The sequence below is a fragment of the Balaenoptera ricei genome, chromosome 12, assembly GCF_028023285.1.
Source record: "Balaenoptera ricei isolate mBalRic1 chromosome 12, mBalRic1.hap2, whole genome shotgun sequence".
NCBI lineage: Eukaryota > Metazoa > Chordata > Mammalia > Artiodactyla > Balaenopteridae > Balaenoptera > Balaenoptera ricei.
Window position 1 is genome coordinate 8,145,050 of NC_082650.1, and position 24,794 is coordinate 8,169,843.

The window sequence follows — 24,794 nt, forward strand, 5'->3', positions numbered from 1 at the left end:
ACTAGTCTCATACTTCCTACAGGGGTCAGGTAATCTTTTGATTGGGCTGCCCTTATCCAGTTTTACCAAAACCGTTTATCCCCAAAGGAGTGTTCTGGAATGAGGTGATTTATAGGGATGAGATTAAACTATACTCCACATGGTCAAAGACCAAAATCCGAAGAGAAAAATGGGCAAGGACATGAACAGACATTTCACACAAAAGACCAGCAATGGTCCGAAACGTAAAAGTCTGTTTGTCCTCACTTATAATGGAAATGCACGTTGAAATTACACGGCTGTGGAGAAACAGTGCTCGTAAATTTTCTGGGGGGAATGGGAAAATGATTCAAGCCCTATGGAGTACCAAAATTATATATGCACTTATTCTTACGTCTTGCAATTCCACTTCAAACCCTAACCTTATTCTGAAAATACACCTTCACTTACAGAAGCAACATGTAGGCAAGGTTACTTGTTGCAGTGTCATAGCAAAAGTTATGAAATAAATGTCCATTAATAGGGAACTGGTTAGACACCATACATCCATAACATGGAATACAATGCAACCAAAAAAAAAAAAAAAAAAGAATGAGGATGCCGTTTATGTGTTGCTTTGAAATGCGTCCCAGGCTATGTGGAAAATTGGAAGCATATCCTAGAAACAATAAAAATGGTTACCTATAGAGGGTGGTGGGGAAAGGTGGAGGCGAAAGAAATAAAAGCAAGACTTCTCTGACTTTGAACTTTTGAAGTTTTACATAGCCAAAAAGTACATTGAAAAGGAAACAAAGTAAACCCAAAGTTGATAGCAAATTAAAATAAACTTAACTGTAAGTCACATTGGTAATGCAACTGTCTTGTTACACAGAGAAAGGAATTAATTCCTCAGGGCTTTTGGACATAGTACTCTAAGAGAATTATCTGTGGTGAGATATATTCTAAGGTTGAGAAAGAACTGCAAAGGAATCTTCAGCTTCACTCAGTGGTTTATAATTAATGGTAATTTTGTTGCTGTGGTTTGAAAGTATGTATATTGTAGGATAATACAAATATTTTCATTTTTTTTTTCCCACACACACACTGTATTTTATTTTTACAAGAGATAAATAGACTGACACCAAGCATTGTACATGGATGACCACAACAAAAGCAACAATGATTGCAATTACCAAACATGAAACACACTCATACTATGTCATAATATTGACATTCAGTCCAGTAATCCTCCACTGCAACAGCTCCTTTACTTTGCAGTGAAAATTGATTTGTATATTCTTTGCCTCTGAGTCCTTGTGGGATTTGTTTTTTTTTAATTCAGACAGAAAGTCACAAAAATTATACTCATCCTCATCAGTTCACTCAGTCCCATGTAATTAATTTTTTTTTTTCATCTTGATCTTTTGTTAGCACTTTTGTGAGTTCATCAGTTTTTCATTAGAGTTCTGAAAATGCTTATTCATTCAGTTCAGCAGTACAGTCAGTTACCAGAAACCTGTACTTGTCAGAGTCTTTTCCATGAATTTCTTGAAGATGAAACCCTTGTATAGGAACATATTTGCAAAATCATCAGAGTACACCCAGAACTGTCTGTAAATGACAAAAGACTTAAAAATGACCATGGTTAAAGATTTGATGAAAGTTCATAATAATGCAGTTGACAAGAAAATTAGTTATTTCTGAGATATACATTTTAAAGTAATAACTAGGATTATTACTTATAACATTATACCAGAACATATAAGATTTTTAGAAATTTCATGTAATGTCTGAAACATTTATATTAACATATTTCCATACATATTTCCATACAAATACAAATATAAGATTTTTAGAAATTTCATGTAATGTCTGAAACATTTATATTAACATAATATTTTCATTTTTAATGTACAAGACTTGCAGTGTAAGAGAAAATGAGGTACAAATATCAGATCAAGGAAGTTCAGAAAAAACCTGTAATACATTTAAATTGGATATATCAATTTGAGCATATGATTTAAAAAGTAAATTTACTAGTTCTGTGCACCGAAAGGGCCTAGAAGCACTAGGGTGATGACCAACTGTCCCAGTTTCCCAGGGACTGAGGGAATTTCCCCAGATGCTGCACTTTGTGTTAAAACTGAAAGTGTCCCAGGCAAACAGGATGGTTGGTCGCCTTACAGTAACAATAAGCACATTTGCCATGCCATGGTTTCTAAATTCCATTTCCACTAAATAGAACCAGAGCTCCTTGGAGAATTGGCTGATTCCTGTTCTTGAGCAGCGAACGTGCAAGATGAGTCAGACATTTTGTTGTGCCTGAATGTAAAGGTAGTGCTTAGGTTAGTAAAGATATGTCAACAGGACTTAGGAGAATAGGCAGAACTAATCTATAGGGGTAGAAGTCAAATCTGGGCTTGGCTAGGAGTGGAAAACAGCAGGAATCAGTTGGAAAGGAACATGGGGGAACTTTTTGGGGTGACGAAAATATTGTAAATCATGATTAGAATGGTGGTTACCCAGTATATACATTCGTCAGTATTCATGAAACCGTACCACTAAAATGAGTGCATTTAATGTAAATTATACCTCATATAACTTTTACCCTCATGTGTATGTAAATGAACCTCAGTAACGTGTGAAGACCAACCCAATGAGAAAAGCAAAGGCTATTTCTTCAGAGCTTGCTATAGCAAGAGCGTCAACCATCATCACTTGCATTTTGGCAGAGACTCAGAGGCAAGCAGAGGAGTGGGAAGGCTTCGCAGTGGAAAAAAGAAGGGCTTCAGGTGTGCCCTGTTGGAGGCTGTTGGCACAGAGGAGCTGGAGATGGCTAGCAAGAAGCAAGGCGTTCTGTGCGGTTGGATAGGGCTGCACATTCGGCTTTCTCTCGTTGGTTCTGAGTTGAAAGTGGGGACAAAAATTAGAGAAGCAGTCAGATCTTAATCAAGTCCTGGCCGTTTTGAGCTGATTGTTATACGTCATTGTTTAGCTTCCTGGATTGTTACTTGTGATAGCGATCTGACTTCCTCCAAGTGTGACTTACAGCAGGCTGGATTCCGGGGCTGGTTATCGGAGCTGAGGGGATTGGTTTCCTGGGCATGCTGCTGCAGGTTGTGGGTCAGAATTCTTTTTTCATTTGTGGTCTGGCCATGTCCTTTTGTATATTCAGTCGTCAGAAGTAAACTTTTATTTTTATTTATTTATTTATTTTGGCCATGCCCCGTGGCATGTGGGATCTTAGTACCACTGGACCGCCCGGGAAGTCCCCAGAAGTAAATTTTTAAAAGACACAGGAACCAGCTTGAAGGGTCTCCCACAGGCCAAATTTAAGGCAAGTTTTAGCATCAAAAAGAAAATGACTACAATTGACTATAAATACCGAATAGATAAAAATGTGCGACTCTATAGTTACACTTGATGAGAGACAAAGGGGGACTGTTTTTCCATCACTGGAAATGGCTATCACACCAGCTTCTTACTCTGAAAATTAGTTATTAAAAGGAAAAATAGTGTTTGCCCTGCCTTTTTTAAAAAAGGAAAATTGTGGTTCACTCTGGGTGGTTGAGGAAAAACTCTTCTTTACAATAGGGTGCTAGCAAATAAATATAGAATAAATGATGTAATTAGAAGGTAACTATTATGCAAGTCCTAAAGAAAGAATTGATTCAGGCAAGGATTATTAATGGACTTTAAAAACTTTATGTGGGACTTCCCTGGGGGCACAGTGGTTAAGAATCCGCCTGCCAATGCAGGGGACACGGGTTCCAGCCCTGGTCCGGGAAGATCCCACATGCCGCGGGGCAGCTAAGCCCGTGCGCCACAACTACTGAGCCTGTGCTCTGGAGCCCATGAGCCACAACTACTGAGCCCGCGTTCTAGAGCGCGTGCTCCACAACAAGAGAAGCCACTGCAATGAGAAGCCCGTGCACCGCAACGAGGAGTAGCCCCCGCTCGCCGCAACTAGAGAAAGCCTGCGCGCAGCAACAAAGACCCAACATAGCCAAAAATAAAAATAAATAAGATAAATAAATAAATATATTTTTAAAATTATTATAAAAAAAAAAAACCCTTACGTGTTGACAGGCCGTCCCTCTGCAAATCATGGCTAATTCCTGGCCATATCTCAGTCAGATGGGGCAGGTGCATTCCCACTTTTCACAGGGGACTGTGCTGTAAAGTTATAGCTCAAGTGCCCGGGTCAGGGCCTGCTGCATCGTCGATGCTCAACGTATCTTTGTTGAATGAATGAAACTCTGCACGTCATTAAAACGATCTTTTCTCCTGTTAGTTTTGTGGTGTCACTTAAAGTCTAAATCAAGAACAGAAGGGTCCAAATTAATTTGGAAAAAATCAATTTTTAAAATTCTTACGAAGGTGAATAAGAAAATTCTTCTGAAGGTGTATTCATGGAATAAGAATTTGAATCTTGTTTCTCTAAAACCAGTTGAACAATTTCCTCCCACCCCCAGCTTTAATGAGATATAACTGACAAAACTGTAAGATGTTAAAAAAATAATAAAACTTTTAGATGACAGATTGCTGGGAAATGGGAGTATTCATGTGGCACCAAAATATCACTCCACAGGTTATTAATCTAATTGTAAAGGGAACACGCTTGTATAGTAGAGCCATCTGGTGGTCACCACCTGCACTGGTCAAATTTAGAATCTGAAATAGTAGGACAACCTCCAATTTACAGAAAATACAGGAGAAAGGGTAGTAGTGCAAATCTAACGATGCTACCAAATTAATTATTCCCCCCAAAACTTTGTGAAACTATAAACAATAAATATTTACTGAGCACCTGAGATAGGCCTAGCACAGTCCTCAGTGTCAGTATCTGGCCAGGTTCAAGCTGCAATTTCAAATGAGATATCAAAGGATGAAGAAAGTTACTTACATATTTTTGTTTTAAATGGCACATACTGTTGATTTAGATTGATTTAAGTGAATTGGCTACTTCTCTCCCATCACCTGCTACTTAGCCTACAACCTGTATTCCTACTACTTTGGTTTAGGAGCCACCTAATAAAATATTAATAGGGAGACCAGAGGAACAAAAGAAAAAAGGTATTTGCAGTAAGTCTAGCTTTTGTCCTTGGCACCCAAGAAGTCTAGGGAGCCTGGAGATGGGCAGAATTGGTGCTTGGAGAAGTAGCAGGATTCACAGCCGCTCTCCTGAGCTTAGAGCTGGTGTGATCATGACCCTGAGCATATCATGCTCTTCCATGAGTCAGTACCTTTGCTCCATCCTTTCTTTCTGTCTGCAGTGCTCTTTCCAGTCTTCCTTACCAGATTATCTGCCATTCCTCACTAGCAATAGCTTTAGAGACATTATTTGTTTAGCTTATTGTGTGTTCAGATGTAGAGATTTGTGGTTTTACAGATAGGGGAGCTAAACCAAGCTTTGTAGACTGATTTTCTAAGCTGGTGGGTTCTACATTGACTTTCTTACAAAGTTTTTCTGTGAATAGCAATGCAATATGCCAACCCAATCTACCTAATCTTTCAGACTTAGTTAATACTTATATTTTGTAATCACCATTAAAGCTAATAGTGTTCAGGGGCTTCTCTGGTGGTGCAGTGGTTGGGAATCCACCTGCCAATGCAGGGGACATGGGTTCAAGCCCTGGTCCAGGAAGATCCCACATGCCACAGAGCAACTGGGCCCGTGCGTCACAACTACTGAGCCCGTGTGCCACAAGTACTGAGCCCCTGTGCCACAACTACTGAGGCCCACGCACCTAGAGCCCATGCTCCACAACAAGAGAAGCGATCGCAATGAGAAGCCCGCGCACCGCAAGGAAGAGTAGCCCCCGCTCTCCACAACAAGAGAAAGCCCACACACAGCAACGAAGACCCAACACAGCCAAAAATAAAAATAAATAAGATAAATAAATTTACTAAAAAAGAAAAAGCTAATGGTGTTTAGTCTTCATTGTCTTTGCAGACCACAAAGAACTCCACAGGTACTCTAAAAAATTATATATGATTAGATTTCTATCATAATTTTTACTAGTACTCTTTTTTATATATTTTAAAATTTTTAAATGTATTTTTTATTTATTACTTAATCAATTTATTTATTTTTGCCTGTGTTGGGTCTTCATTGCTGTGCATGGGCTTTCTCTAGTTGTGGCAAGCGGGGGTTACTCTTCGATACAGTGCGCAGGCTTCTGATTGCGGTGGCTTTTGTTGTGGAGCACGGGCTCTAGATGTGCGGGCATCAGTAGTTGCAGCACGTGGGCTCAGTAGTTGTGGTGCATGGGCTTAGTTGTACCGTGGCACGTGGGACCAGGGATTGAACCCGTGTCCCCTGCATTGGCAGGTGGATTCTTAACTACTGTGCCACCAGGGAAGTCCCACTAGTACTGTTTTGAAAATGCTGTTTCATTGTACCTATCTCTTTGAATATAAGGCTGAACACTTTTCCAGGCTTTGCTTCCTTGTATTGTTTTGAATCAATATATTTGTCATACACCCAAGAGATATTCACTAGATACCTGCCATTATTGTATTAAGTACAGTCTTCAAAGAGATTTTATCTCCCAAATAGTAGCTATACATTTGGGTTTCAATCATTCTGAATCCTTGGTGGGAGCAGGGAGCAGAGATACTAGAGGTGTGGGGAATTCAGACTCACCTGTTCTTGGAAACAGGCTTGTCCAGTTACTAGGAAGTCCTTTCACTAGGAAAAATAAAGGTGACCCTTGGAGATAATTCCCCTGTCTTGATCTCCATTCATTGTAAATAACAGCGCTTTCTGAGAAGGATTCAGTGTGCCGGCATGACTAAGCAACGCCATCCTCCTTCCACCTTCCACCGGGGTACCATGGCACCACTGCTGGGAGCCATGTTCTTGCTCTTGGTCCCCTCACTGTGTTTGAGTCATCAGCCCATGAGATGAATTATGGATGCTGTGAGCCAATGTTTCTCAGTAGGAATGCCATTGGTATTTTGAGTAAGACAAATCTTTGTGTGTGTGTAAAAGTGTACTGTGCATCTTAGGACATTTAACATCCCTAGACTAACTCACTAAATGCCAGTAGCACCTTTCTTTTTGTGTGACAACCAAAAGTGCCCCCTCTATATGTCCAGTCCCTCTGGGGGGGCAGGATGCCCCTGCTGAGAACCCTGGTCAATTGTGGGCATCGCGGTCTTTACCAAATAGTGGCGCCCAGTCTTCCTGCAGGCAGAATTGGCCAGTTGACCAGTTCTGGCCAGGACCAGCGGCTATCTCCTGGGGCTTCTGAGAAAGAGTTTCCTCCATGACAAGAGAGATGTGCATGAGGAGAAAGTGCTTTTTCCCCCCTCCCTTCTTGTCTCTTAACTGGCTGGGAGGGGCTGTGACGCTTGCATGTGTAGAAACCATCTTATGACCGTGACGTACCAGGTGGGAAAACAGAAGCCAGCCTGCTAAGAAGGCAGAGTAGAGGGTGGAAAGTCCCTGGGTCCTGGATGACGTTGGTAAGCTTCCAAACCAAGCCAGGGACTGCCAGCTGTTGGGCTTTTTATGAAGTAAAATAGGAATGTCCTTATATTTGAAACCACTGTCCATCAGGATTCCTGTTACCCATTGCCAAACACATCCTGACTTACACAGAGAAAAAGCATATTTACATGATAAACAAGTTAAAGAAAATGGAAAATTACCAACAAAGCTAGGCTTTTCTAAGGAATATATATATATGTATAAAATAAAGGAATTTACCTGCAGAGAGTTGACTGTTCAAAGTCTTAAGATATGAATTGCGTTTCCTTTACTGAACCCATGCATCAAAATAATTATCCTTCCTGCAGCATTTTGCTTTACTGTTGTTTTGACATTACGTTATGACTACAGCCCTCGTTGTTCAGCAGTGCCATAAAGCAGACATTTCAATTCCATCATTCACTTCCAGAAAATCAGACTTTACAAGACACAGACCTAGGTACATTAAAAATATAAGGAGCTTGGAGAACCTTATATTCAGAACTTTTCAAAATACTATTCTGTTTGCTCTGATGCTCACAAACTGTGTTTAACCTATGGGAGCAACAGGTAAATTCTGTTGGGTCGAACACTCAGTGAAACCTCTTCTAATTTTTAGAAGAGAAAGCTCTATATTCCCCACAAATTAAAGACCTACTAGCTCAGGAGACAGTCCATCTGGAAACCATATGCCCGATTCCCCAAGACAAACTGCAGATCTGTGCTTCTGCCAGAGAAGTGCACTGGACTCTGGGCAGTTGTTCTAATACTGACCGTGCTGACCACCTGCTACAGATGTCTGTTAGGAACAATTGCAGACTTAATTTTCATTGCTCTTTCCTGCCTTTATTAACCTCCTAACTATTTTCCTCTATCCCACTCATCTGTGTCTGGTGCTGCCAGCCAAGTCCAGGCCTTCATCTTTTCTCCTAGTTGGTTCCCTGCCGCCCATCAAAACCGTCTTGCACACAGGAAGCAAGCCCTTTTCTAATGTAACTGAGCAAGGGCTCGTGTGGCCGCAGTGCAGAAAGCCCAACTCTGATAGTGGGTGTTTGCAGCAAAGTAAGGGCTTATTTGCAGGGTATCAGGCAAGGGAGTGGGAGACAAGCCTCAGGTCCACTCTGTCTTGGACTTTGAGTTAGGGATGTTTTAAAGGGGAAGAACAAAGAAACTGCGATTAATCGTTTTGTGACATTTCTGACGAGACGTGACCGGGCGCATTCAGGGTGGTATGGCTGTAGACTTGTGACATTTCCTAATCGTGGTTTTAGGAGCCAGGATGTCTGCGGTTTACCATTCCCTGGCCAGGTGGTCCGTGGCTCCGGGGTCTGTGAGCTCATCTTGCCCCAGAGAAACAACCCGAGTTTGTACGTTGATGATAAGATCTACTACAACTTTAGTACATTAACGACATCAATACAGCAATCTCAGGCATCTGACTCTGGTTGGTTAGTGTTCAGTTAGCACAGGATGGAGATTGGAGGAGATAAGAAAGGAATTGAGGTCAGAGGAGACAAGCAAGGCAATAAAGTTTGGGATAGAGAGATTAACCATGAACTCAGCAGGGGAACTCAGTTTTAGGGAGACTCGGTTTCACTAATACAATTCCGGGAGAGTTCCACCTCTGGAGAAATGGAGTAGACAGACTTTTCCATGTTACTCTGTCTAAGCACAACTTAAGATCCCAGACATTACATGTGAAACAACCACAACCAAGCACATTGGCTGGGGACCTCAGGACCCTGGGCTTTGTTTTTGCTTCATAAACCCCAGAAGCAGGCAATCTGGGAAAAACAACAGGTACAGACAAAACATGCTGCCCCAACAGAAGCCTGCTCCCTATAACCAAAGGACCAGGGAAGGGGCAGCCCAGCAAGACAGAACCTTCAGACGGCAGCCACTGTCTCCACCATTTACTCCTGCAAAGGCTTCTGATCTAAACCCCAGTGAGCCTGGATGTGATTAATTGGAGAAGACACCAGGGCTGGATTACCCCACAACCTTGGCACTGGAATCAGAGTCATTTGGTACAATTTTTCAACAAATTGCAAAAGAGGAAGTGCTTTATAGTACTCTGGGAAAGAGCACCACCTAGTGATGAACCAAAAGCAAAAAATGTAAACGTAAATACTGTGCTTCCAAGCCCTCGGTCAAAGCCAAGTCAATGTGGGTTGTTAAATCACTAACCAAGCCCAACCTGGGGAGGCAGGCGGGGGTGTGCAGTCAGGAGAAGGGACTGATGAAGCCCAGATGGAATGTGCTAGAATGTTCCAGTTCAAAGCTGGGCTCGTCCCTCTTGGGATGGGAAAAGTCTGTATGAGATGTGTCACCCAGTGGGGGGCTCAGGGAAATCCAAGGTCTGGCTGGGTTTCCGGAGAGGAAAAAAAATACGGGGGGAAAGTAGAGGCAGAAAGAGAGGTGGGAAACTATGGCCAACATTTTGCTGGATGTTTCCATACATTGTTTCATTAGTCCTCACAACCAGACATCTAGAGGAGTAAGGGCTTGTATTTGTCCCGTTTGACAGATGGGACAGCTGAGGCACAGAGATTCAATAACAGCACAGATAAGAAGGGGTAATCAACTCGGATGAAGTTAAGCTGATTTCAGAGTCCACTCAAATGTACACAACAGGCTTCCCTTAGGGACATATGCAAAAATAGAAACCTTTAGCAAAATAATGGCCCAACTACGGCGAAGCGTGTGACCTAGAGTATGTTTAATTTCATCAGACTGATATTTAGATAAAATGTCCTCTATTTGGGACATCCTTATTTTCTGCCCGCAGACCCTTGAACTGAATAATAAGTCTCCCTCTCAGCAGAAGAAACCTTAGATACAGAGGAAGGGGATTTTGTTTTTGTTCCTGGGAAATAAATGCTGAATATAGCCAAACAATCCAATAAGTTTGAGTAGTGCTTCTGCCCCAGACAGAGGAATAGCCAAACGGTAATGAGGGCAGGTTTGGGTAGGAGGCAAGGTAAGAGGGGCTGCAGTGTCCCCAGAGTCTTTCCTAATAAGGAAAACCAGGCTGTCCAAGGCCATGTCCAGAAGGCATGGAAAAGTTAGATGTGTCTAGGCAAACAAGTGCTTTCAGAGGCCCATCCTGGGAGCAGGGCTCAGCAGTGATGCAGGACTGAGGGGGAGCCGTGTGGCGGTACCTGCTAGTTACATCCCCAGTAAGACCCCAGGCAGAAGCCCCAATGCAGAGAAGGGGACCAAGCTGCTAGAAGAAGGGACAGGTGAGGGCCAGGAAGTGTTTGCAGGCCTCAGACATTGGAAAAAGGGAATGAGTAATACATACAGGATCAAAGCCAGCAGACACATGTGCTTGTCCTGGATAGGAATCTTACCAGAAGGCATTAAAAAGAGGTAAGTATTTAATAAGTTTTTAAAGGATAAACCACGGTATGGCGTTGACCAGGGTATTTTTCTAAGCTCCACTATGTACTTGGCTTCAGCCTTGGCCTTTGGAAAACTGGAGTCAAGTGCTATCTTCACGGTCATTTGGGCCATCCCTGACCTCGTGCTGGAGAAGTGATTGTGTAACAGCTTAGGTTACCACCATATTCAACTGGGGTAATGACGTCAGCCATATAATCAAGGCGTGTTGTTCAGATTAATTTGAAACTCTAGAGAGTTTCTAGATGTAGCATGGGGTGACAATCTTCCTATGTTCTGTGTTCACTGAAATTCTATCAGTTAGTTGTATAAATGCATATTCATTATACAAGAACTTTAAAGGAGCTAAATACACCTCCCTTATTAAATATCATTATTTAAATTCTTATAAACATTTATTGACTCAAAAGAATACAACAGTCTTCCTAAAGTTACCTGCTTAATATTTAATATTCTTACAACTTTCAACCTATCTTCAAATGTATTTAACCTTTTAAAAGTTCTTAATAATTATCTTTGTACATAAGATGCATGATTAAAATTAACTTTCACAATCACCATTAAATATTATGGTATTTAACCCTTGCAATAATAAGTACACACTTATACTTCAGTTGACAATGACAGTTGTCATGAGGTATAGCAATGACCTCATTGGTAATCTAGCAGCTGACATGCTGAGAAATTATTATAATATCAAGTATTTAAAATTACCTTAAATTTAAATTTGAACAACTACTGAATGTTTTAATAAGAGAATAGTTTTATTTATTTTGAATAAAACTTCAGATTTATTCTTTTTTTAAAAGGAATTCCTTTATTTTTATTATTTATTTATTTATGTATTTATTTTTGGCTGTGTTGGGTCTTCGTTTCTGTGCAAGGGCTTTCTCTAGTTGAGGCAAGCAGGGGCCACCCCTCATCGCGGTGCGCGGGCCTCTCACTATCGCGGCCTCTCTTGTTGTGGAGCACAAGCTCCAGACGCGCAGGCTCAGCAGCTGTGGCTCACGGGCCCAGCCGCTCCGCGGCACGTGGGATCCTCCCAGACCAGGGCTCGAACCCGTGTCCCCTGCATTGGCAGGCAGACTCCCAACCACTGCGCCACCAGGGAAGCCCCAGATTTATTCTTGAATTTCAAAGGTTCCTTCTGTGATGGTGCTATTTGTTGTTGACCGAGCATTGATCATAACAATTGGCTATTAGGCATTCAACTCAAGTGTGCATTGATTGCATATCTAAAGTCTTTAGAAAGTGACTAATAGAATTATCATCATATTTCTTGGTATCCTGTGAATATTGACATCTTAACACTTATTACAATTACCAGTTATAGAATGCTTAATATATGTATTTGTGTGTGTGACAGACACCTGTTAAATACCCAGCAAGCCCATTTCCTCCTCTTCCTTGTCACGGAGGTCAGCTACGTGGTCCTGCTTCTCTTACAGTCAGATGCGGCGTGTGGCTGAGCAGAGAATGGTATGTGGGCAGAGGGGATGTATGGAACTTCCAGGCTGGGCCCATTACAACCTTCCTCATGCTCTTTCCCATCTGCCCGCTGATGGAGAGGAAGGCAGGAACATGCACACTGGACTGTGTAATGGAAACCCTGGAGAAGTGGGAGTTTGTCTGTCAGAACAACTAGTGCTACTCTTACTAATAGTCTTCTAAAGGAATTTCAAGAAATGTTTGAAAACAACTCAGGAAGCCATTAAATGTCTAGAAGAATCTAAGTTATAACTTTGCATACTCCTTTATAAATTTAAAGGTCACATTTGGGCTGATTGGGGATGGGTACGCTTAGGCAAGATGCTGGCATGAGCAAAGTTTCTCCTCTAAAATTGCACCAAAATGACTCATGGGACACACTCATGGGGAAAAAAATCCAGATTAGTGCTGGAAATCTGAAGGCCACTCAAAGGCCAGAAATACGGGAGGATTTCTGGTAGATGTAGCATTGATGTGTTACCATCACATTGAGTAACAATGACTCATAGTATGTGGTCATAAAGTGACTTTCTTTTTGTCCCCAATTGTGTCATTATATTGGCCTGGTGGACTTGTTTTTTTCCTTGCCCCTGGACCAAAGTGCTGGCCCCATGACCACTTTAAAAAAAATTCTTAGGTAATAAAAAGTCATAAAATCACTTAAAGTCAGAACATAGGCACTACTGTAAATGTCCAGTCCTGTGTCATAAAACTCTGATTTAAAGTTGGGACTTTGCGTCCTTCAGCACAAGCCTGTAGGAAGCCAGCAGCCCGCAGTGAAAGAAAGAGGTGGGAAGCTGGTGGGTGTTAAGTTTCCCTCCTTGTTCTTGCGCTTCTCCCCTTCTAGCAAGCGCATTGTGGCTTCAGACTTCTCCAGGGATCGAGCTGCAGGAATGTGGAGGTTCTGGTACTGTTCGTGGTGGAGGAGTGGGGGGATTTGTGTGTGTGTGGGGTCTTCCCTGACTACCACTGTCTTGCCTGGCAGTTGTTTAAAGTGGACTCTCTCTCTCCTGGTTTTGGAGACCATCCTGACGCTGAGGATTTCTCACTTGGAGTTCAGTCTGAAAGCTGAGGGACTGCGTCGTGATCCAGGGAAACAAGAAAAGAAACCCAAGTCTCTGCCTTGGACTTGAAAAGTTTAGCCTGAATCTAAAAGAAAACCAGGCCAATGGAAACTCAAATTTTAACAAAATGGACATTACGTCCCAAAGACCAGACCTTTAAACACAACTTCCAAAGTGCGATCACAGAGACATTTGTTCTTCATTTAGCACTAATAGATGAAAGTCTTCTTCCGTGTGATCAAAAAAGTTGGAGTCACACAGACATAGAAAAAAAACTTATGGTTACTAAAGGGAATGTGTGGGGAGGATAAATTAGGAGTTCTGGATTAACAGATACACACTACTATATATAAAATAGATAAACAACAAGGACCTATTGTATAGCACAGGAAACTATACTCAATATCTTGTAATAACCTATAATGGAAAAGAATCTGAAAAAGATATATTTGTGTATGTATATATATATATTTTTTCATATGTAACTGAATCACTTTGCTGTATACCTGAAACAAACACAATATTGTAAATCAGTTATACTTCTGGGGACTTCCCTGGTGGTCCAGTGGTTAAGAATCCGCCTTCCAGTGCAGGGGATGCACGTTCGATCCCTGTTTGGGGAACTAAGATCCCACATGCCGCGGGGCAACTAAGCCTGCGTGCCGCAGCTACCGAGCCCGTGCGCTCTGGAGCCCACGCGCCACAACTAGAGAGAAGCCTGCGTTCTGCAATGAATATCCCGTGTCCCGCAACTAAGACCCGACGCAGCCAAATAAATTAATTAAAAAAAAAGTTGGAGTCAATAAAATGTCACACAATTACCTTAAACAATGCATTTTATTTATTATTATTCTATTTATTTATTTTTGGCTGTGTTGGGTCTTTGTTGCTGTGCGCCGGCTTTCTCTAGTTGCGGCGAGCGGGGGCTACTCTTCGTTGTGGTGCTCAGGCTTCTCATTGCGGTGGCTTCTCTTGTTGCGGAGCACGGGCTCTAGGCACGCGGGCTCAGTAGTTGTGGCTCCCGGGCTCTAGAGCACAGGCTCAGTAGCTGTGGCGCACGGGCTTAGTTGCTCCCAGGCATGTAGGATCTTCCCGGACCAGGGCTCGAACCTGTGTCCCCTGCATTGGCAGGCGGATTCTCAACCACTGCGCCACCAGGGAAGTCCCAACAATGCATTTTAATTTAAACAAGCAAATGCATATTCATTCAATACTTTTCGAATGAAGAGACAGAATTGATGCATGGCCTGTGATTTCCATTTTCAGTTCTCTGAAGTGGAGTGGGAACTTAGGCACCTAAACAGCAATCTGTTCCTTTAACTGTTTCATGATTTTCCCAATGTTGTATATTTGTTTTGCCCACATCTAAGTGAACAGCGATTATTTTTAGTGGCTCACCTTTATTATCTTCTCAAAGCATTCAATTTAGTTTTCATTAAAATAACTTCCTTTCTTTTCACACTCATATTTTATCAGTTTACAGAGTACTTAATTAAATTACATAATTTCAATAACTAGTAAATAAGACTAGACGTGAATCTGTTTTGGGAGCAAATACACCTGACTCTTGGTAAGGTGACTCAAACTGTTGGGGGCAGTGGTGAATGCTCTGGCCCTGATCATTCGTGGGCCATGGGCATCTGTCCAAATGCTCTACAGAGGAACAGGAGAATGTCTGTTAATCTGGAAAGTTGTTGAAATGGACTGTCTATTAAAAAGCTTCTACTATATTTATTCTGCCTGAACCAGCATGGTATAGTGGAAAAAGCATGGATCTTGCGGTCAAACAGACCTAGGTTTAAATCTTGTATTTCTAGCTCAGTGACTTTGGGAAAATTACTTAATGTCTCTGAATCTCCATTTCTTTATTTGTAACAATTGATAAACTGTTCATGAGAGTTAAACAAAATCAATTAGGGGGATTCCCTAGTGGCGCAGTGGTTAAGACTCCGCCTGCCAATTCTGGGGGCACGGGTTCGATCCCTGGTCGGGGAAGTAAGATCCCACATGGCACCTGGTGTGGCAAAAAAAAAAAAACCATAAACAAAACCAGTTAGTAAAGATTCTGGTATGTAGGTGCTCAGTAAACAATAGCTGTTGTTGTTATTATTATTTTATTATTATTATGTGTGGTTGTTTTCCTGTGGGTCTTCGCCTAATTGAAAATCTGGTTTTGCTGTGCCGGTTAGATGTCTTACATTTCATCCCTAGCTGGGCTGGCCTCACTGCGGAATGAGTCTAATTCCCGGGTCCTCAGCCAGCTGGCACTGCCGTCCTCCTCTGGACTCCGTGACTCAGCCACTGTGACTGACTGTGTGGAGACTGCAGGCAGCGGGGGAGAAAGACTCTCACCGTCTTCCTGTCCCGCGTGCCAGTACGTCAGAAGGACCCCCGCTGGTAAATGTTGCTGTACCACTGACTGCCCGTGAGCCCCCCGAGGATATGCTGTGTGGAGTGGATGGAATAGGCTGGCTTCTGGACACACAAGTCCAACTAGTGGGATTAACTGGTTTTTTGGTCTGGAAAGACCTAATGGGTCCACCCCTAATGGCACTCAACATAGCCTGGGGTGACAGATCTGTACTGTGACTGCTGACCCCTGGCTAGGCCACCAGAATGTTTCTTTTATTTACTTGTTTATTTTCTTGGCTGTGCCATGCAGCAGAATGTTTCTTTTGAAGCCAGGCCTTCCCCTCCCTATGGAGGTGGCTCTGGGTTTGGGAAAACCAGGGGTGGCCTTACCTTCCTTATAACTGGACAGGATACTGCTGCCATTGACTCCCTTTCCATTGACCCAGTAAGCGCTTGGCTCCAAAATTTGCCCACATCCTGGCAAATGACTGTTCTGAGCGTACTAGGTATCTTACCCTTGATACTCCTTGGCTGCTGCTGTCTGTATTGTATTGTGGTATCTGGTTGCAGTGTCCCCTACATACCTGACCCCAGGGATGTCGCGGAAGGGGAGTGGACCAAGATCATAAGGGCCGTGCAGGGTACGTAGGGGTGGAGCGTGTGGCCCGGCCACTCAGGATGGCTGTTCTCTTGCTCTCGTCCATCCCTGCTCGACCAGGGCCTGCTTCACCTACACCTACTCACATGACTGACCTTCCTACTACTAGCCCCAGGCCCCAGCTGGTGATTATTCTTATCAAAGGGGTGGTGAGGGGCTTGCCCCTCTGCTGGTTTCCCTGGTAACTAATGAGCCCACCTGAAGTCAGTTCCCCTCTAACTGGTAATCTCCCCTTCCTCCTGGGAGTGAAGGCTGCCGAACACGGTGGGGTGTTGCTCCAGGACCTTGCTTCCCTCCCCCTTCCATTAAACCATTGATGTCAAGAAAGAAAGAAAGAGAGAGGGAGGGAGGGGGAGAGAGAGAGAGGGAGAGAGAGAGAGAAAGAAAAAGAAAGGAAGGAAAGAAGGAGAAAGAAAGGAAAGAAAGAACGAAAGGGAAAGAGAAAGAAAATCTGGTTCACTGTCCTGTTTTCCCACTTTGCCCAATGCCCCAATGTTTTGCTCACAGCTGCTCAAATAATGCCTCCCAAAGGACATTAGTAATTTTTCACAACTGTCTTTACCCTGTTGATTGAGAAGCTTGTGGGTGATGATGTATGTTTTTCTTTTTTTGCAGGTACACACATTCTTTCCCAGATTGTTGTCATCATTCAGCCTAACTTTGCTCCAATTTATAGGTTTTCTCCAACTTTGTTTCTCTTAGTAACAGTTACTAAAAACTTCTTTAATCTCCCTTAGAAGTTATTTGTCTTGCTACTAATTGTAAGCTCATCAGACCAAGCTTCAGGCCAGGACTGTACTGAGGCTGAGAAGACTTGAACACGGAAGGGCTGGGGTAGCATCCCATGCAAAGGGCCAGCTGTGCCCAGTGCATCACCCACCTGGCGCCTGGACCTCTCTCATCTCCTTCTGAGCCCTTCTTGGTCCCTCATTCTATTCCTCAACCTTGCTTTCTGTGATCTGGCATCTCTTTGCCGACTAACTCACTTGGTTTGACGTTCTTGTTAGTAGTTTTACCTCTAGGACAGTGGTTCTCAACTGGGATGACTTGGCACCCAAGAAACATTTGGCCACGCTTGAGGCATTTTTGTTGTCACTAGTGGAGGGGGGTGAGGGCTACCGACATCTAGTGTGGAGTGGCCGGGCGGCAGGTGAATAGCCTACAATACGCAGGACAGCCCTCACAGCGGGAGAGTTATCTGGTCCAAAGTGTCAGCAGCGCTGAGGTTGAGGTTGAACCCCCTGCTCTCTAGGTTCTGGCCTTTGACCCCAGTCTCCAGTCTGTGAGTGGCCTCAGGCCTTCCTGTCAGCACCCCCAGACACCACTGTCCTTCCTGGGTGACAGGCTCCGCAGGACTGACAGAGCTCCCGAGGGTGAGGACGATGGCTCGTCCCACAGCCGAGCTCGTAGCAGGCTTAGCGCCCAGAGGGCAGTCCAGGCAGGGTTGTTTGGTGAGCAGCAGTAGAACATGGATTTTAAAGCACTGATTGAAATCCATTCTCAGCTGCCCTCCGGCTCAGTTCATAGCGGCAGCTGCTACTGAAAGCAAGATTATGAAATCCCCGAAGCCTGGACCAGAGGTGGAGAGGCTCTTGTTCTGGGCGGGCTGGGCAGATTTGGCAGCTTTTCCCATCAGGAAATATAGAAGAGGGACTGAGGAGAAATAAGAGCTGCCTTGGGCTTTAACGGAGTGTTGGGCTTGACCCTTCCCAGTTTTGCTCCCCCCTCACGCCCTTGGAGAAAGGGGGTCAGGGGGTGTATGCAGCTTGTTCATTGAGGGTGAACTTGGACACCAGAGCCCACTTTTCTTTCTTGGCCACGCCGCTTGGCATGTGGGATCTTAGTTCCGCGACCAGCGATTGAACCATGCCCCCTGCAGTGGAAGCCTGGAGTCCTAACCACTGGACCACCAGGGAAGTCCGCAGAGCCCACTCTTCGTCACCACGTTTCTGAAGGTGTGGGCACCAGCTGGTCTTAAAGGGAGCGTGGTGAGGAAGCATGAACCAGACTGCCCTGGGCGCTGCATGACTGGTCAAAGGAGCATTTACCCGGAACAGGGGCCGGGGGCCAAACAGAGGCATGGTCCAGCCCGGGCAGGGGCAGGGGGTCTGTGGCAGAGAGCCAGTCGGGGTGAGGCTGAAACAGACATGTCTTCTTTACAAAAACTCGCCATATGTGGGGACCGTTAAAATGGAGTTGAGTCAGGCCAAGAGATCGCACTTCTTCTCCCTCGGCCCCTTGTGGCTGGAGCTGGCGTCGCTAGGACCTGGGGCCAGATGACACCTAGGTGGGAGCCCGCTGAGAAGGGCCATCCCTCCGGAGTGCAGACTCCCCTTCCTCCCCCTGCAGGTGGGTGCAGCAAGCCTCTGAAGGAGAGGGGAGGGCCAGCGGGAGTCCCAGGTGGGAAGGAGACCCTGTGATTGCCATGATAAACTCCACAGTGGCTGACATTTTGATAACCAGATTGGATTACAGAAACTACTGACCTGCTGTATTCGTTTGCTTGGGTTGCCATAGCAAAACACCACAGACTGGGTGGCTTAAACAACAGAGATTTATTTCCTCACAATTCTGGAGGCTGGGAGTCTGAGATCAAGGTGTTGGCAGAGTTGGTTTCTTCTCAGGTCTCTCGCCTTGGCTTGTAGATGGCCTCCTGCTTGCTGTGTCTTCACGTGGCCTGTGTGTGTCTGTGTCCTTATCCCCTTTTTGTAAGGACACCAGTCACACTAGTTTAGGGCTCACGCCAGTGCTCTCATTTTACCTTAACTACCTTTTTAAAGGCTCTGTCTCCATAAGTTTGTTTTCTAAGCCTGTGAGTCTGTTTCTGTTTTGTAAGTTCATTTGTATCATTTTTTTTTAGATTCCACATATAAGTGATATCATATGATATTTGTCTTTCTCTGTCTGACTTACTTCACTTAGTATGGTGGGGCAGGGAGGGATAGACTGGGAGTTTGGGGTTAACATAAACACACTACTATATATAAAATAGATAACCGACAAGGACCTACTGTGTAGCACAGGGAACTCTACTCGATATTCTGTAATAACCTATATGGGAAAAGAATCTGAAAAAGAATGGATAAATGTATATGTATAACTGAATCACTTTGCTGTACACGTGAAAGTAACACAACATTGTACATCAACTATACTCCAGTATAAAATAAAAATTAAATTAAAAATAAATTTAAAAAAATAAAAAAGTGCCTGATACAGAAAAAAAGGCTGTCTCCAAATATGGCCACATTCTAAGGTACTGGAGGTTAGGACTTCAACACATGAATATGGGGGGGACACAATACAGCCCATGATAACTGAATTAAGTTCTAAACTGGTCTGGGATACAACTAAGATATCTGCTCAAGGGGGACCGGAGTGTTCGGGGTGCATGTGGAGAGCAGGAGATCTGCTGGTCTGTGCGTCACTGAGGGGCTACTCTTCAAACGCAATAAAAGAGTAACTGATCAGCCTTCTTTCATAATCAGCCAGAGCACCTTATAGCAACGAAAAGCTGACTGGTTCCTTAAACTAAATTAATGTTCTTAAGGTTAAAAATACCTATAGGCTTATTGTACATGATTTTATCCAATTACCCACCAAAGGGCCAGTGCAGATGTAAGCCAGCAGCAGAGTAAGGTGATGCAGGCCAGGATGGGGAGAGTGCTGGGACAGGCCTGAGGTGGGACCCAGTGTCCATACTGTTCTCCGTGGACCAAGTTCCGGCATGAACCTCCGTGGTACGTGAGGCCATGCATCCCGCGTACCTCCTCTGGTCCCTCAGAGTGGACCTCAGGGTGGGGATGCAGCCCCTGGCATATGCTGGCCAGAAGACGTAGCTGGCCTGAGCTCCTTACGCTTGGTCATTGCCCTCAGTGGTCAGTGTCAATTCATCTTGGGTAGCTCTTGAGAGTTCTTCTTAGAACTGTGCCCATGAATTCAACCTCACTCCATGATAAATCCTGGGCTATTAATTGGAATTCTGTGGTATAATGACTAACAAATCTCCCCACTCCTTACACAGAAGGCATTGCCCATGTTGTGTTTTACCTGGTGTGATGGTTAATTTAAGGTGTCAACTTGGAGGATGTTTTGGATGAGATTAACATTTAAGTCAGTCAATTTCTGGGTAAAGTAGATTGTCCTCTCAAATGTGGGTGGGCCTCATCCAATCAGTTGAAGGCCTAAATAGAACAAAAACTGACCTCCCTCAAGCGAGAGGGATTCTCCATCAGATTGCCTTCACACTGGCTGCACCACTGGCTCTCCCGAGTCTCCAGCCTGCCGGGCCTCACTACAGATTTTGGACGTGCCAGCCTCCATAATTGCATGAGCCAATTCCTTATGATACATCTTTCTCTTGATATATATACACCCAACCTAGTCGTTCTGTTTCTCTGGAGAACCCTGACTGACATGCCTGGAGTGGTGATGATGGTGGGTTGTTCATTCCCCTAAAGGGGCAGACATTGCCTCGTTTTTAATGGAGGGATCTTATGGAGGCATTTCCTGGACTCTAAGTATGAGACCATCTTTCTTTTCACCCTTCCTCCATTCTGTTCTGGTTTCTCAGGTCCATGGCCTGCCAGTCTAATTCTCTCCATAGACGAGGGTGGGAAAGTCAGTCAGGTGGGATGGTGCCAAGGGAAGCTCCAGGAAGCAGGGTCTTCCCTGAGGCTAAGAAGCAAATGTGATTGAAGGGGCAAATGACCCAAGGGAGAACAGAGGACCAGTTCAAGCCTCAGGGCCAAGAGCTAGGACCTGAATCATTTGCAAGAGATGAGGCTGGAGATCAATCAGGAGTTGAGAAGACAGGAATAAGCTGGGAAACAGCATAGGAGGAGGAAGTTTCAAACACTGAGCTGCAAACAAGACAGGGTTGAGTTCAACTTTATTGGGTGCAAGGGATGTGGCAGAGGGTGTGGCAGCTGTTTAAAGGCACAGTGACGTCAGTGTTAATAGAGCAGTCCATTCGAAGCCCAGCTCTACTACCTACTGGCTCTGTGTGTGACCTTGGTCAAGTCACTATCTTTGTGCAAAAGAGGAATAATGAGCCACTCTACAGAGATGCTGTGTGAATTAAGAGATGATGTGGAGCATTAGAGCCGGTACCCAGCACACACTGAGGATCTACTCAGTTACAGCAGTTCCCTTCGCCCTTTGTGGATACGATCAACTGACCACCCGTCTTGTTCAATAAAACATTTCTATTCTGAGCCAAGCTTCCCCTTTCTGTTCTAGTAGTTAATGTGTTCTTTGAGGATGCAATCTAATTATAATTAGCCCGATGATGTGGGGAAAAAGCTCACTTTGAACCCTTTGTTAATGATACTATATCTCTACCATCATTTTCTCTTTTAGCCTAGATCACTGAGTTCATTTTAGCAATTTAAGTACTACTCTTGGTCCCATTAGCAATCCCAGTTACGCAAAGGGAAAGTTGGTACGGCAGTCCTCACTTAGATTCCTGCCTGGATAAGATTTGTGATACAAGGGGTGAAAAGGAAAAGAGAGAGAGAAAAAAGAGAGAATGTAGCTAAAGTCATTCCATAAGTGGTCAGAGTTCATAACCAAGCATGTGAAAATATGTCTTGTAGACGGATATGTGGCAGAGACTATTTTTCAATCCACTATTCATTTTCCCTTTAGTTAAGGAATTCCACATTTTTTTTTCTTTTTTTAAAAAATTAATTATTTTTTGGCTGCGTTGGGTCTTCGTAGCTGCGCGCGGGCTTTCTCTAGTTGTGGTGAGCGGGGACTACTCTTCGTTGCAGTGCACGGGCTTCTCATTGCGGTGGCTTCTCTTGTTGTGGAGCACGGGCTCTAGGCACGCGGGCTTCAGTAGTTGTGGCTCACGGGCTTCAGTAGTTGTGGCTCGCAGGCTCTAGAGCACAGGCTCAGTAGTTGTGGTGCACGGGCTCAGTTGCTCCACAGCATGTGGGATCTTCCCGGACCAGGGCTTGAACCCATGTCCCCTGCATTGGCAGGTGGATTCTTAACCACTGTGCTACCAGGGAAGTCCTCCACATTTTTTCAGACTGGAAATGTCCACAGCTAAATGACTATGTTTTCCAGCCTCCTCTGTAGTTAGGTGCAGCCTTCTACCTAAATTCTGATTGGAATTTGTTGGGTGAATCTACTACAAAGGATCCTTAAAAGGGAGACAGCTGAGGCCCACCTTTTGTCCTTCCCTCTTCATGGAAAGAAGGTGAGATGGCTGGTGCTCTAGAAGCTTTAATGGATCATGAGGCAACCCTGAGGACAGAGGAACCTGGTTCCTTGATGACTTCATGGCACTGTCATCCCAGCCCTGGACTACCTACTCCAGATCTCTTTTACATGAGGGAATACACTCTTCTGTGTTTGAGACACTGCAGCTGGATCTGTTATTAGGATACGAATGCAATTAATAACTGGCTCAAAATGAATTCCTCTCGACCCACATGTTTCCTCCTCCAGCCAATGTGTTGATCCAGACTGTGGTGGGTCTGAAGGTGGCTGTGAAGTAGTCTTGGGAAGTTTATTGAAGGGAAATCCATAATTATGGTACCCTGATGTGGCAGATGACATCCTGAGCTGGCCAGAGGAATTTGGGACAGACTCCAGTCAACAGTAATTTAACACCTTGGGCCAACTGAATGAGTACTTTTTATAGTGGTCAACTATAAAAGAAAAAGAGGCCTGTTTACTGAGTGTAAGAAATTTCTCATTACCTCCTGTAACCCCCAAACCCTTGGTCTCAATCCTGGTTACTCCTGCAATTGGGGTCATCTTCTGGAAGGATGTAGCTGATGAGAGATACGATGTTAGAGACACTTTTACTTGACTGCTAATGTCACTTCCCCACACCCGATCTTTGTTGCTTGCTCAAAAGGGCATGTGGGGGGAGCGTGGTAAATTTAAATCTCAAAGTATCATCATTAGTACAAACAAGAAGTACATCGATGCGGCCTGACTGGGCTCAGTCTCCTAATAGTGATATTTTGTTCTCACTGGAACAAGCCCTTTTATTAGTGACTGACCTGTCACTGAATTCTGTCGTTCCATCCTTCAAAATGCTTTCCTTCCAGTTCCCACAGCTATTACCCTAAAACTGGCTCTTAGAACCTCATGCTAGGATTCATGCAACAGTTTTCTAACTAGCCTGCCCCTCAAATCAATGCCAGACTTGCTCGCCTGAAAAACTGCTTTCAATGTGCCTCACTTCAGCTAAAGTGCTTTTCAGTTTCCTGTTACCAATCACATGTTTGAGTTTTAAGGACATCCATCAGCTGGTCCCAACTGGAATTTCCCCCTGCATCTGGTGACATGCTCTTACATTCACCTGACTGTCAGCAAGCCCCGCCCTTTCTGTGAAGCCCTGCTCCGTGGTTCCCCTTTCTGTCCCCCTGGTCCTCCCAAAGCCTAGTCATCCTTGGGACAGGGGTGGGGTGAGGGTTGTGAAGGGGGTGGAGGAAAGTAACTGAAACTCTATTCGGCACCTATTATCTGCTTCCTTTCATATTATTCTTTATTATTATTCTTTATTTCTTTATTTCTTTATTTTTGGCTGTGTTGGGTCTTCGTTTCTGTGCGAGGGCTTTCTCTAGTTGCGGCAAGTGGGGGCCACTCTTCATCGCGGTGCGCGGGCCTCTCACTATCGCGGCCTCTCATGTTGCGGAGCACAGGCTACAGACGCGCAGGCTCAGCAATTGTGGCTCACGGGCCCAGTTGCTCCGCGGCATGTGGGATCTTCCCAGACTAGGGCTCAAACCCGTGTCCCCTGCCTTGGCAGGCAGATTCTCAACCACTGCGCCACCAGGGAAGCCCCCCTTTCATATTAGTCTATTCAGTAAAGGCCCAACTCAGGCCAGTAACAGTGTAAAGCTTTCCTAACTTCTTTACAGGGAGGATTTACACAATTCAGGATTGTTTTGTTAATTGTTGAGAAAGCATTTGGTACTTACAGCTCATTAGATATAGGACACTGCAGGAAGGAATCCTCTGTTGTACTTCTTTTATATTCTCCCAACAAGCACTCAAAACTTGACTGCTAAGGCCTGGTGATCAAGAAAGTATGAACTTTGGTTTCTAATCCTGACTCTTTCACTTATTAACGGTGTGACCAGGGCAACGTGCTCATCAAGCTCCTTGAGCTCATTAACCGTCACCTGGAATCAACAATGCCTCCCCTGGGGTGAAATAAAGATAAGTGTATGTAAACCCTGCAGCGCAGTCCCTGACACGTCGCGAGTGCACGGTAACACTATTATCAGGCCTGGCGGAGGTCCCAAGGTCAGTTCACTGGGAAAGAAAGGTCGGTCGCTCCGGGCAGTGGTTGGAGGGACACTGGCCCTACACCATACCAGCGCCAGGGCCCGCCTTCCTGGGGGGACCTCACAGGCCCGCTGGGGCG

The 24,794-nt window shown here is 44.4% G+C and overlaps 1 protein-coding gene across 1 annotated transcript in view; it reads left to right on the forward strand.

Annotated features, from left to right (window-relative positions):
* Positions 1 to 24,794, forward strand: part of SOD2 (superoxide dismutase 2) — a 36,511-nt gene that overhangs the window by 789 nt on the left and 10,928 nt on the right. The gene's annotated exons all lie outside the window — the stretch shown is intronic.